The sequence below is a fragment of the Akebia trifoliata genome, chromosome 4, assembly GCF_017979445.1.
Source record: "Akebia trifoliata isolate Shusen 1 chromosome 4, ASM1797944v1, whole genome shotgun sequence".
Classification (NCBI taxonomy): domain Eukaryota; kingdom Viridiplantae; phylum Streptophyta; class Magnoliopsida; order Ranunculales; family Lardizabalaceae; genus Akebia; species Akebia trifoliata.
Window position 1 is genome coordinate 38,532,221 of NC_141378.1, and position 10,256 is coordinate 38,542,476.

The following is a 10,256-nucleotide window of genomic DNA, read 5'->3' on the forward strand; positions in this document are numbered from 1 at the left end:
ATCATATTATTATTCATGTTTTATCAATTTATACATTATTATGGGGGGGGGGAGTACACAAGGGATGCACGTGTTGCTTTTTTATTTTTTATTTTTTGTAACTAATAAATTATTTAAAAGTTTAAGTATTTATTTAGATAAAAGTAATTGAAAAGTTATAAAAAGCTAAATTTGTAGGTTAATAACTACAACATGTTAATAAATAGGAAGGGTAGAACAGTGTAAAACCATAGATATTTCCTCGAGATACACAATGCAGAAAAAAAGTTTTCTGCACTTTCCACGTCTGTTTAGTATATATGAGTATCTTTTTTTGAGTCGTTTTATCTTTATTCTTTGAATTTTGAATCAAGAAGATAGTTAAGGATCAAATCATTAATAGGATATCTCCGGATTATTCTTGATTATTCTTGTAATATTCTAGATTAGGATAGTTGGGACTTGTTGTCTAATTTTACGCACGCAAGTATACGTATCGAAACAAGTAATAAAGTGATAAGAAAGTATCGTTCCCACGGAGACTAAATACCAATCTATTGCTAATTACCAATTTATCTTACTCTAATTTTATCCAAACAAAAGTAAAAATAGGAATTAAAACTAAACAAGAAAACTAACGGAGGAAATAAACTTGCAGATTTAAAATCAATGAGTGTGAAATCGCCTCGACCCCCGCGGCCGTCCGCTAAATAGCGGATTAGGGGTCTGAAAGCGCCCTCGATCCGCGGGGTGCGCGGATCCGCTTTTGACCCTTGAGGTTTGGGAGTCGCCACCTAGTTATTACGGTCTAGGAACCGATCAATGACTCTAAACGGATAAAAAACTAATCTAAAACCAAAAAAATTGAATTCGGGGATCAAGTTACGGGGTTGGAAGGTGTTAGGCACCAACCCTGCCCGGCCAAAGCCGGTCTCTACTAAATTCCCAAGTAAATTACATTGCTAAAACCTAAATAATAAAATAAATAAAAATAAAAGGTTTACCTTTCCGATAGCAAGGACTTGGTTCCCTCAGATCTGACAAAAAGAACTCCTTGTACCGTGTTCCCTTGCTTCGTTCTGCTTCCGGATTTGACTTCGGATCTCCGAGGCAAGGTATCTCCTTGTTTTTGAATCTGAACTCTTCAAATTCGTTGCGGATTTGGGGATGTTTTTAGAAGGCTTTTGGGTGTTTTCTAGACTAAAATTGAAGGAGGGATGTTAGCTAAGGAGTTGGGGCTCAAAAACTAGGATTTATGGGGGGCTAGGGGAGCTTCTAGACCTACTTCTCTTAGGGTTTATGATTTGATACCAAAATAGGGTGTGAGCACCTCTATTTATAGATGTTTTTAGGGGTTGATTTGGATAGAGTTAGGGTTTAATTAGAGATCTTTTAATTAGAGTTGTGTTTTAGTTTGACTTGTTTTAGGTAGAATTGTGTTTTTAATTAAAATTGTTTTAGGTAGAATTGTGTTTTAATTCAAATTGTTTTAGGTAGAATTGTTTTTAAGTTAGAACTCTATTAGATAGAGTTATTATTTAATTAGAATTCTATTATGACTTTTGGTCTTATTTGATTGACTTTTAATGTTTTGACTTTAGTCTTAATTGATTGACTTTTAATATTTTGACTTCAGTCTTGCTTAATTGACTTTAATTTTGACTTCAGTCTCACTTGATTGACTTTAATACCTTGAACTTAGTCTTGCTTGATTTACTTTTGATTTTTGGAGAACCCCTTCCATTATTTCTTTAATTCTTTAGACCCCCAAATGGAGGGGTCCTTAAAGAAATATCTCACGAACCCTCAACAATTTTGCCTGAGAGCCCGATTGATCGATTTTTTAGGTTCAAAATTTTAAATTAATTTCATTAATGTTTAAATTTAATTATTTCATATTTTATTCATTAATTTCAGAATTTTTTGTCATGAAAATTGTGAAATTACCGTTTTGCCCCCAGAGAGGACTTTTCACGTTTTAAGTCAGTTTTTGATGTTCTAGGATGTTTTAGAATCAGTTTTTCGTAAGGAATTCAATGGAAATGTTGGTTTGTATCCTTTATGAAAATTTTTATGTGAAATGATTGTGAACTTTATGAGGGGCATTTTCGTAATTTTGTCAAATTCTGTTAAAATTGGTGAAATGATCTATTTGGTTCTGATTTGTTATTTTATGTGTTCGAGAGAGTTTTCCTAAGCGTAACGTAGGCTCTAGGGTTGTTTTGATGTTAGGGGTATTTTGGTAATTTGATCAATTTTTAGTGATTTTTATCGTGAAGCTTCTTTTTGGTCTGCAAGATGATGATTTCTAGGTTTCTGGGGTCGTATTTTCCTAGCGTAGCGTGGTTTCTAAGGTTTTGTCAATTCGAGATACCTCATCTGGATTTCTGAAACAAATCTGGTAACAAAGTAAAGCAATGGAATACACATCCATCATTGGGAATCCTTGCGATCGGGTTGACGAATTGATTAATCAGGCGGATGCAAAAATGGGGTGTCTACAGATGCCCCTCTTTGGCAGAGGGTTCAAGCAAACTAGATAGCAAATCTATTTTGGTAGATAGTGCGATATCTGAATGCCAAAGCTAGTGACAGTTCATTTTACAGCCTGATTTAGCAATTCGTCAGGGTGTTCGGATCCTTGAGGGTAAAACTCTCCCCGAATTAAAAGGTTGTCAGGTCCTTGAGCGCAAACTCTCACTGACAGTGTCAGATCCTCGAATTTTAGAGAAATCTCCCTGACTAAAAAGTGCAAATGTGCAAGTGTGTGCATTGTGAAAATTGAGTAAAACCTGAGCATAAATTGAGCATAGACTGAGCATAAACTGGGCATAATTTGAGTAAAATTTCGAGAAAACCCTCGACGATAACTGAGAAAAATCCAAGATAACCCTTGGCGGCATCTGAGCAAAATCCAAGATAACCCTTGGCGAAAACTGAGCAAAATCCAAGATAACCCTTGGCGGCAACTGAGCAAAATCCAAGATAACCCTTGGCGGAGACTGAGCAAAATCCAAGATAACCCTTGGCGGCAACTGAGCAAAATCCAAGATAACCCTTGGCGGAGACTGAGCAAAATCCAAGATAACCCTTGGCGGCGATTGAGCAAAATCCAAGATAACCCTTGGCGGAGACTGAGCAAAATCCAAGATAACCCTTGGCGGCAACTGAGCAAAATCCAAGATAACCCTTGGCGGAGACTGAGCAAAATCCAAGATAACCCTTGGCGGCAACTGAGCAAAATCCAAGATAACCCTTGGCGGCAACTGAGCAAAATCCAAGATAACCCTTGGCGGAGACTGAGCAAAATCCAAGATAACCCTTGGCGACAACTGAGCAAAATCCAAATAACCTTTGGCGGAGACTGAGCAAAATCCAAGATAACCCTTGGCGGCAACTGAGCAAAATCCAAGATAACCCTTGGCGGAAACTGAGCAAAATCCAAGATAACCCTTGGCGGCAACTGAGCAAAATCCAAGATAACCCTTGGCGGAGACTGAACAAAATCCAAGATAACCCTTGGCGGAGACTGAACAAAATCCAAGATAACCCTTGGCGGAGACTGAGCAAAACTGGCAAAGGAATGAATGAATTTTTGAGAAAACTGATTAGAACGAATCGGAGAACGAATAAATCTGGAAGATAATGAATCTGGAAGAGAAATGATTGATTCCAAGAATGATTGAATCTGGAAAAGAATCTGGAGAACGAAAGAATGTTATATCTCCTATGTGAGATCCAATATGCTTTTGTTTGAACCTCAAGGATTTATCAAAAAGTTTTATGAATTTAAAACCTGAGTTTTTATTTCTTTGAACCTCAAAAGTTTTTCGAAAGAACTGTTATCAAGAGGGTAACCTTAACTTTGGGGTTCCTATTATTTTTTAGGATTAACATTGCTCGAAGACAAAATGCCCCTAGTTTGACAATGACCATGGCCTTGAAAATAATTGAACACATCATAAAAAAATGCCCCTAGTATAAGGGGGAAAAGTTACATTAACAAAAGAAAGAAAATGCCCCTTGTATGAAGGTTTGAAATAATTGATTACCACAAGCGCAATAAAGACTTAACTTTTAATTTTGATTAATTTTATTGAAGGTTTTGAGTCAGGCTCAAGAGTACAAAATTATTTCCTTTCGAGACTCATCATAGAATTCACCCTTATCTCCCTTGGTTCACTTGGGGTAGTAAACATTTTCAGATCGATCGTAGACAAGATACTTGGGGCTTCTGAGTCTATGCCTGGTTTAAGCTAAGTATTGAACTTGATTATTCGGACTTCTGATGTTTCAGCTCGGACCGCTCTCAGCTTGGGATTTTCTTCTGTTTTTCTTTGTTGCTCTAACTTTTGCCTAGATCGCCTTTTCAGGTTTTCAATCTAGCGAGCTTGCTCTAGCTTTTGCCTAGATCGCCTTTTCAGGTTTTCGATCTAGCGAGCTCTTCTCTTTTTCTTTGCTCTAATTGTTGCCAAAGTTGTCCTTTCAGATTTTCAACCTTGCGAGCTTGCCTTAATTTTTGCCTAAGTCGCCCTTTTCGGGTTTTCAACTTAGCAGGCTTCATCATTTTTTATCTTTTTCTTCTCTTCTGAACTTCTGGAGTCGCTGTATAATCATGCTTTGCTATCTTCCTTGACTTCTCGTACGGTACTTAGGAGGACTTTTATAGGTAGGCTTGGGACTGGGTATAAAAAGAAAGGAATTTTGAGGCTCAAAAACCCAAATGCCCCTTGTGTGACATTTCCTTTTAAATTATTCCTTTTTCCTTAAATTTTCTTCCCCATTTTGGATGATATTTCTTTTCTTTTGAATTTTTTCCTTGTCAGGGAATATAGACTTTTTTTATTGATGTGGTCCGGCCTGAAGTAATTTCTCAGGTTGCCTACGTACCCCAGAATTTTGGGATCAGACAAAAACGTAGTTCGAATTTTCCCTCCCCTAGGTTAGGTGATCAGGCTAAGAAATAAAAGGCACAATTTTTTTTTTTTGAATGGGCTGCAAAGGGCTGAGAAAGGGGATAATGAACTGGGTAGCAAGGAAATTGATTCGGCCAAAGATGGCCTCCTTAAATGTAGTACCGTTTGATTTGGTCAAGGTTGGTTGGTTCTGGTAACTCGGTTCCATCATGATCTTGAAGTCTGACAGCTTTTCCTGGTAATATTTCTTTGATGATGAATAGACCTCCCCAATTTGGTTTGAACTTTCCCCTGGGATTAAAAATAGGTGCCCTGTTCTCTTTGAGTACTAAATCCCCGATTTGTAAGTGACGGGCCTTGATTTTCTTGTTAAACGCACGGACGACTCTTCTTTGATAAGCTTGCACGTGATACAACGCTCTCAGTCGTTTTTCTTCGATTAAATTCAACTCTTCATACCGTTGGCGAACCCAGTCTGCTTCTGACAACTGACTTTCTAACAGAATCCTGAGAGATGGAATCTCCATTTCAACTGGCAAGACTGCTTCCATGCCATACACTAAGGAGTAGGGAATAGCTCCAATATAAGATAGCATTGAAGTAAGATGTGCCCCTAGTGTGAATGGTAACTTTTCTAACTAATCCTGATGTGATTGACATATTTTCCTGATGATTGTTTTGAGATTTTTTACTAGCTGCTTCAACATTTCATTAATCTGAGGACGGTAGAGAGATAATGTGTGATGCCGGATCTTGAACTTTAAATATAGAGTAACAACTTAAGCTTTGATGTACAACCCATTATCAAATATCAATTCAAAAGGTATCCCCATATCGATTGATAATATGCGATTTGTAACTTAAGATGTAGTGAGGATAGCACTGATACATTTTATAACATCTTCTTTAATTCCATTGATATAGACGAGTATCTAGTCCATGTTGAACAACACTCAAGCTTGTACCTAACATACCCTCATATGATCACACGAACAAGTCTTTTGAAATTTCTGAGAAAATTCATTATCCCCTTGTGTTCCTCTAGAGATAAGATGGTTTCTATTTGAATCTCTTTAGGAATTTATTTCTGTTCCGAGGTCAATGACCTTTGCTTTCTTGAGCCCGACTCTTATCTTCTTGTCTTTGAATCTAGATTATTAGTTAATTCGTTAATGCGCTCGATATATTCAAAATTTTTTTTTTGTACGATCAATTCAGAAGGGGCGATAGACACCTCTATAAACTCAACGAACTAACTTGACTCAATAAGAAAGAGTAGGCTCAATCTAAGGAAGACATGACTTTGCTAGAAAAAAGGACTCGAGCTAACCCAAATGACCCATGAAAACTCAAGACTACCCAAAACGGGCTTGATGAGAACTGAGACATTACTTACAACCGGTAGGATTGAAGCACTATGATTTTCAAAGAACAATTGGATGATGTTAAGAAATTTTGAGGTCATTTCTGACTGTTGACTTGATATTGACGTTTACTCTAACTGATCAGATTTACAACCCTACCTAGACGATGGACGATTGAGCTTACATACAATGATAACCTTTAAAACCTCTTTGAAGGTGAATTTAACCAATTTCAGTGTCACCCCCTTGATAACATTTTAAATAAACCCTGAGATTTTATTGAATTTTGTGCACCAATCCATTAAATAATTCATCCATTCAATGATTATTCAGAAGGAAATTTTTTTTTCACAATTCTAATTATTTTTTGCAATCATTTTCTTTTTAGAAAAACATATTTTGATAATTTTACAAACTCCATGCAAAAAAATAGATTTTTGGTAAAAAAACATATTTAAAAAATTTTCCATGCAAAAATAGATCTTTTGTAAATCATTTTTCCTTTATTTTCTTTTCTTTCGAAAAATATTTTCTTCTGAAAAATAATTTGTTATTTGGAAAGCATTTTCTCTTGGAAAATCTTGTTCTTATGAAAAATATTTTCTAGAAACACTTTTTCTTAGAAAATATTATTTTTTAGAGAATAACACTTTTTCTGGAAAACACTTTTTCTAGAAAACACTTTCCCTTCGTAAACCATTTTTCTTCTTTGAAAATTTGATTTTTATTTCAATTTAAATGGCCCGGTCCATCAGGATTGTTGGATCGAGTTGGGCTGGGTCATTTGCAAGAGATGGATTTTTTATTGGGTCGGTGCACCCATTTTACTTTTCAAAAGCAACATTTTTATCCTTGAGATCAATTATGCACTCGGATCTCATCATTCACATCACTTACATACATTCATCAATCAACGGACTCCATTCAATAAACAACCCGGTAACACCCACGATAAGTTCGAGTCGTGACCTACTGGGAAGGTTTCTAGACTCTAAGCTTACTACGTGCAATGCATTTTCATCTAGCCACCCTTGCCCAAGCACACCTATATACCTTTCGATACATGGTGACTTGGTTTGATATACCGTGTAGGTGATAATCTAAAATCTCAATTCACTTCTCTGAAGCCAAAAACAGCCAGTTTGATCTCCAGTTGAGAGGTGGCGCACAATGCTGAGCAAGGGCCCACTTAAATACCTCTCGTCTAGAATAGACGTAGTCTATCCCCCTCGTACAGTAGGGTACAGCGGGGCAAGATCTTGCTTAGGCACCGGTTTTGACCAAGAAGTGCAATTGATATACTTAGATTACCTTTTATACCTACGGGTACGAGTCAAGAGTTGTAGCTTTCATAAATGGTTTGGCATCCCACGAGGGGACCGACCACGTACTAGTACTACATTGGCAATCGGGACATGTGACTGTGTGGCTTACAATAGGACAAAGGCTCAGGTCGCTCCAGCCTGGGTGCATCAACATACTTCTCAGAATCACCCGATCAGATGGTATTGATGCCCCCAGTTTGATATACCCTAAGGTACGTGACTGGAGTTGTGGGTTTCATGAATGACGTCGCATCTCCGAAGAGACCGGGCCACGCACTAGTGCCACGTTGGCTAAATGGGACGTGTAAGTGAGTAAAGCGGTAAACGTGCTTGTGGTGTGTGCAAAACAGGGTGGGGTGTGCCCGGGGCCTTTTTCAAACACGTGGGCCCATGAGCCTGATTAAACCAATCATACATTTAATCGAAATCAAAATCATCCAAATCATATAAATATTCAGTTAAAATCAACACCACTCAACTCATATGAATATTTAATCGAGGTCAATCACTATTCCAATTGCATAAGCACATTAAATATATCAAGCACACATATCCACGTTAGAATCAAATATTTAATCCGGCATTACTTCTTTATGTATGTTGATCGCGGGTCACTTTGAGTGATTCTAAATTAATCAAAATTTCCGAAGAATATGAAATTGAGGGTTAAATTGCCAAGATGATGAATAATGAAATTCATTTTTTATTTTTTATTTTATTTAAAACTTAACGTTTTATTATTTTTTTAGAGGAAATGCCGATGTGTCCGAAGGGTATTTATCACTATTCTCACAAATCTAATGTGAGATGCGCATATAATCATAGATCTGATTTTCTCGTGATATGCGTAAGAGTAAATCGAAGTTGCGTAGGCACGTCCACGTTAGAATTGCGAAAATCACCAAACACTACTAGAAGCCTTCTCCACGCAAATCCGAACTAAAAAAACTTAAGAGAGTATTAAGAAGGTAAAACCATTCTTCTCACTCCCCTTACTGTTCAGAAACATGAATTAATAATTTTAACGCGATCACTCCAAAGTCCAACCCCACGGAACCAATGAAATCCGAATTATAAGAGCTTCCGATTGTTTCGAAAGTGCAGAAATACCTCAACGAATTTAGATTGGACAGAGACACAAACAAACTCCAAATCAGGACGTTGAATTTCGCAACGAATTTAACTTTCAAACCCGATCGAAACAAACAGGAAGAAAAAAAAAAAAAACGAAGGCTGGATACATCGTTTTGATTATTAAAGTATCTTAAGATACTAATCCAAACCCCTTCATTCGATGCTCAAACCTGCAGGTAATGCCACTTTAGCTTAATCTGAAAAAAAAACTTAACAGTAAACTCTAAAATCCCTTTCGACAGATGACTAGAGAGACCATCGCTTGAAGGGATCTCAAAACCGAATCGATTTGATCTAATTATCTGCAATGGTAAGAAAACCAAGAATCAGGGAGGTTTGATTCGATTGGATTCTGATTTGAAACCGTCGGTCTCAATGAAAACGAAGAGATCTGAGCAAAACAATGGAGGGGCCATCAAGTTGATGCTCCACACCACTCCATTGGAGGAAGCCGATCGAGTTGGTTAAGTTCAAGGATTCTAAACCTCACGTCTCTAAATCCGATGAGATCAGAAATCTTCTTCAAACCTCAATAGCCTTAAAAACCGATTAGAGTGGATGGTTCAATCGGACAGAGAGAACAGACCGGTCGGTTTCTGTTGAGGACGCGAAGAACACGATTGAAAACATCTTAAGCGAGTGTCGTGAGGTTGAAAGCAAGCTCGAACGTCCAAGCTTTGGGTCGTTTGAGCTTCGCAAAACCGAAAATATGGGTTTGAACCCTTGAGGAGTCGATCTCGAGTCTCTGTTGGTACTGATAGAAACGAATGGGGAAGAAGGTTGCTTTTGATTAAAACGCTGAATAATAAAAATAATGGGTTTTTGCTTATGGCACCCCAGTGAAATTCGTTAGATTTAAAAGCTCACATTGCTTTATACTTGGGGCACACCAAAGGGGCTGCTGTTGGCAGAAACTTCAAAATTTAAAAAAAAAAAAAAAAAAAAAAAAAAAAGATAAAATCTACGTGCTGTCCATGGGCAGCACATCTTGCCAAACAAAAAACAAAATTTTCCTCTTTTTTTTTTTTTTTTTTTTTTAACACATTATCGAATAACATCATTTACGTTCCTCTAACATCGTTTGTTATCCAAAAAAATGGATCGACATACCTTAAAGAAAGGAAAATAAAATAAAAAAACCTTTTTGATTTCATTATTCCATCATCATTAATCTGCCCTCAATAATATCATTCTTTAAAATTTAATGTTATTTAAAGTCACCTTAAGCAACACTCGATCAAACTATAAAGAAATCATGCCACATTAACGTACCCGAAATTAAACAGAAATTAATGATTGGGTCGATAAAAAAAAAAGGTAACCAGACGATAGTAATAAATTATCTAAAAATTAAATATAAAAAAGAGCAAGAAACAATTAAAATCTAGGTCAATGGCAATATTCCCATACTTGGGGTTTTTCAAGTTTGATCCTCAATGTCCCCAGTGGAGTCGCCACTGAAAACGCCCTCGATCCGCGGGGTGCGCGGATCCGCTTTTGACCCTTGAGGTTTAGGAGTCGCCACCTAGTTATTACGG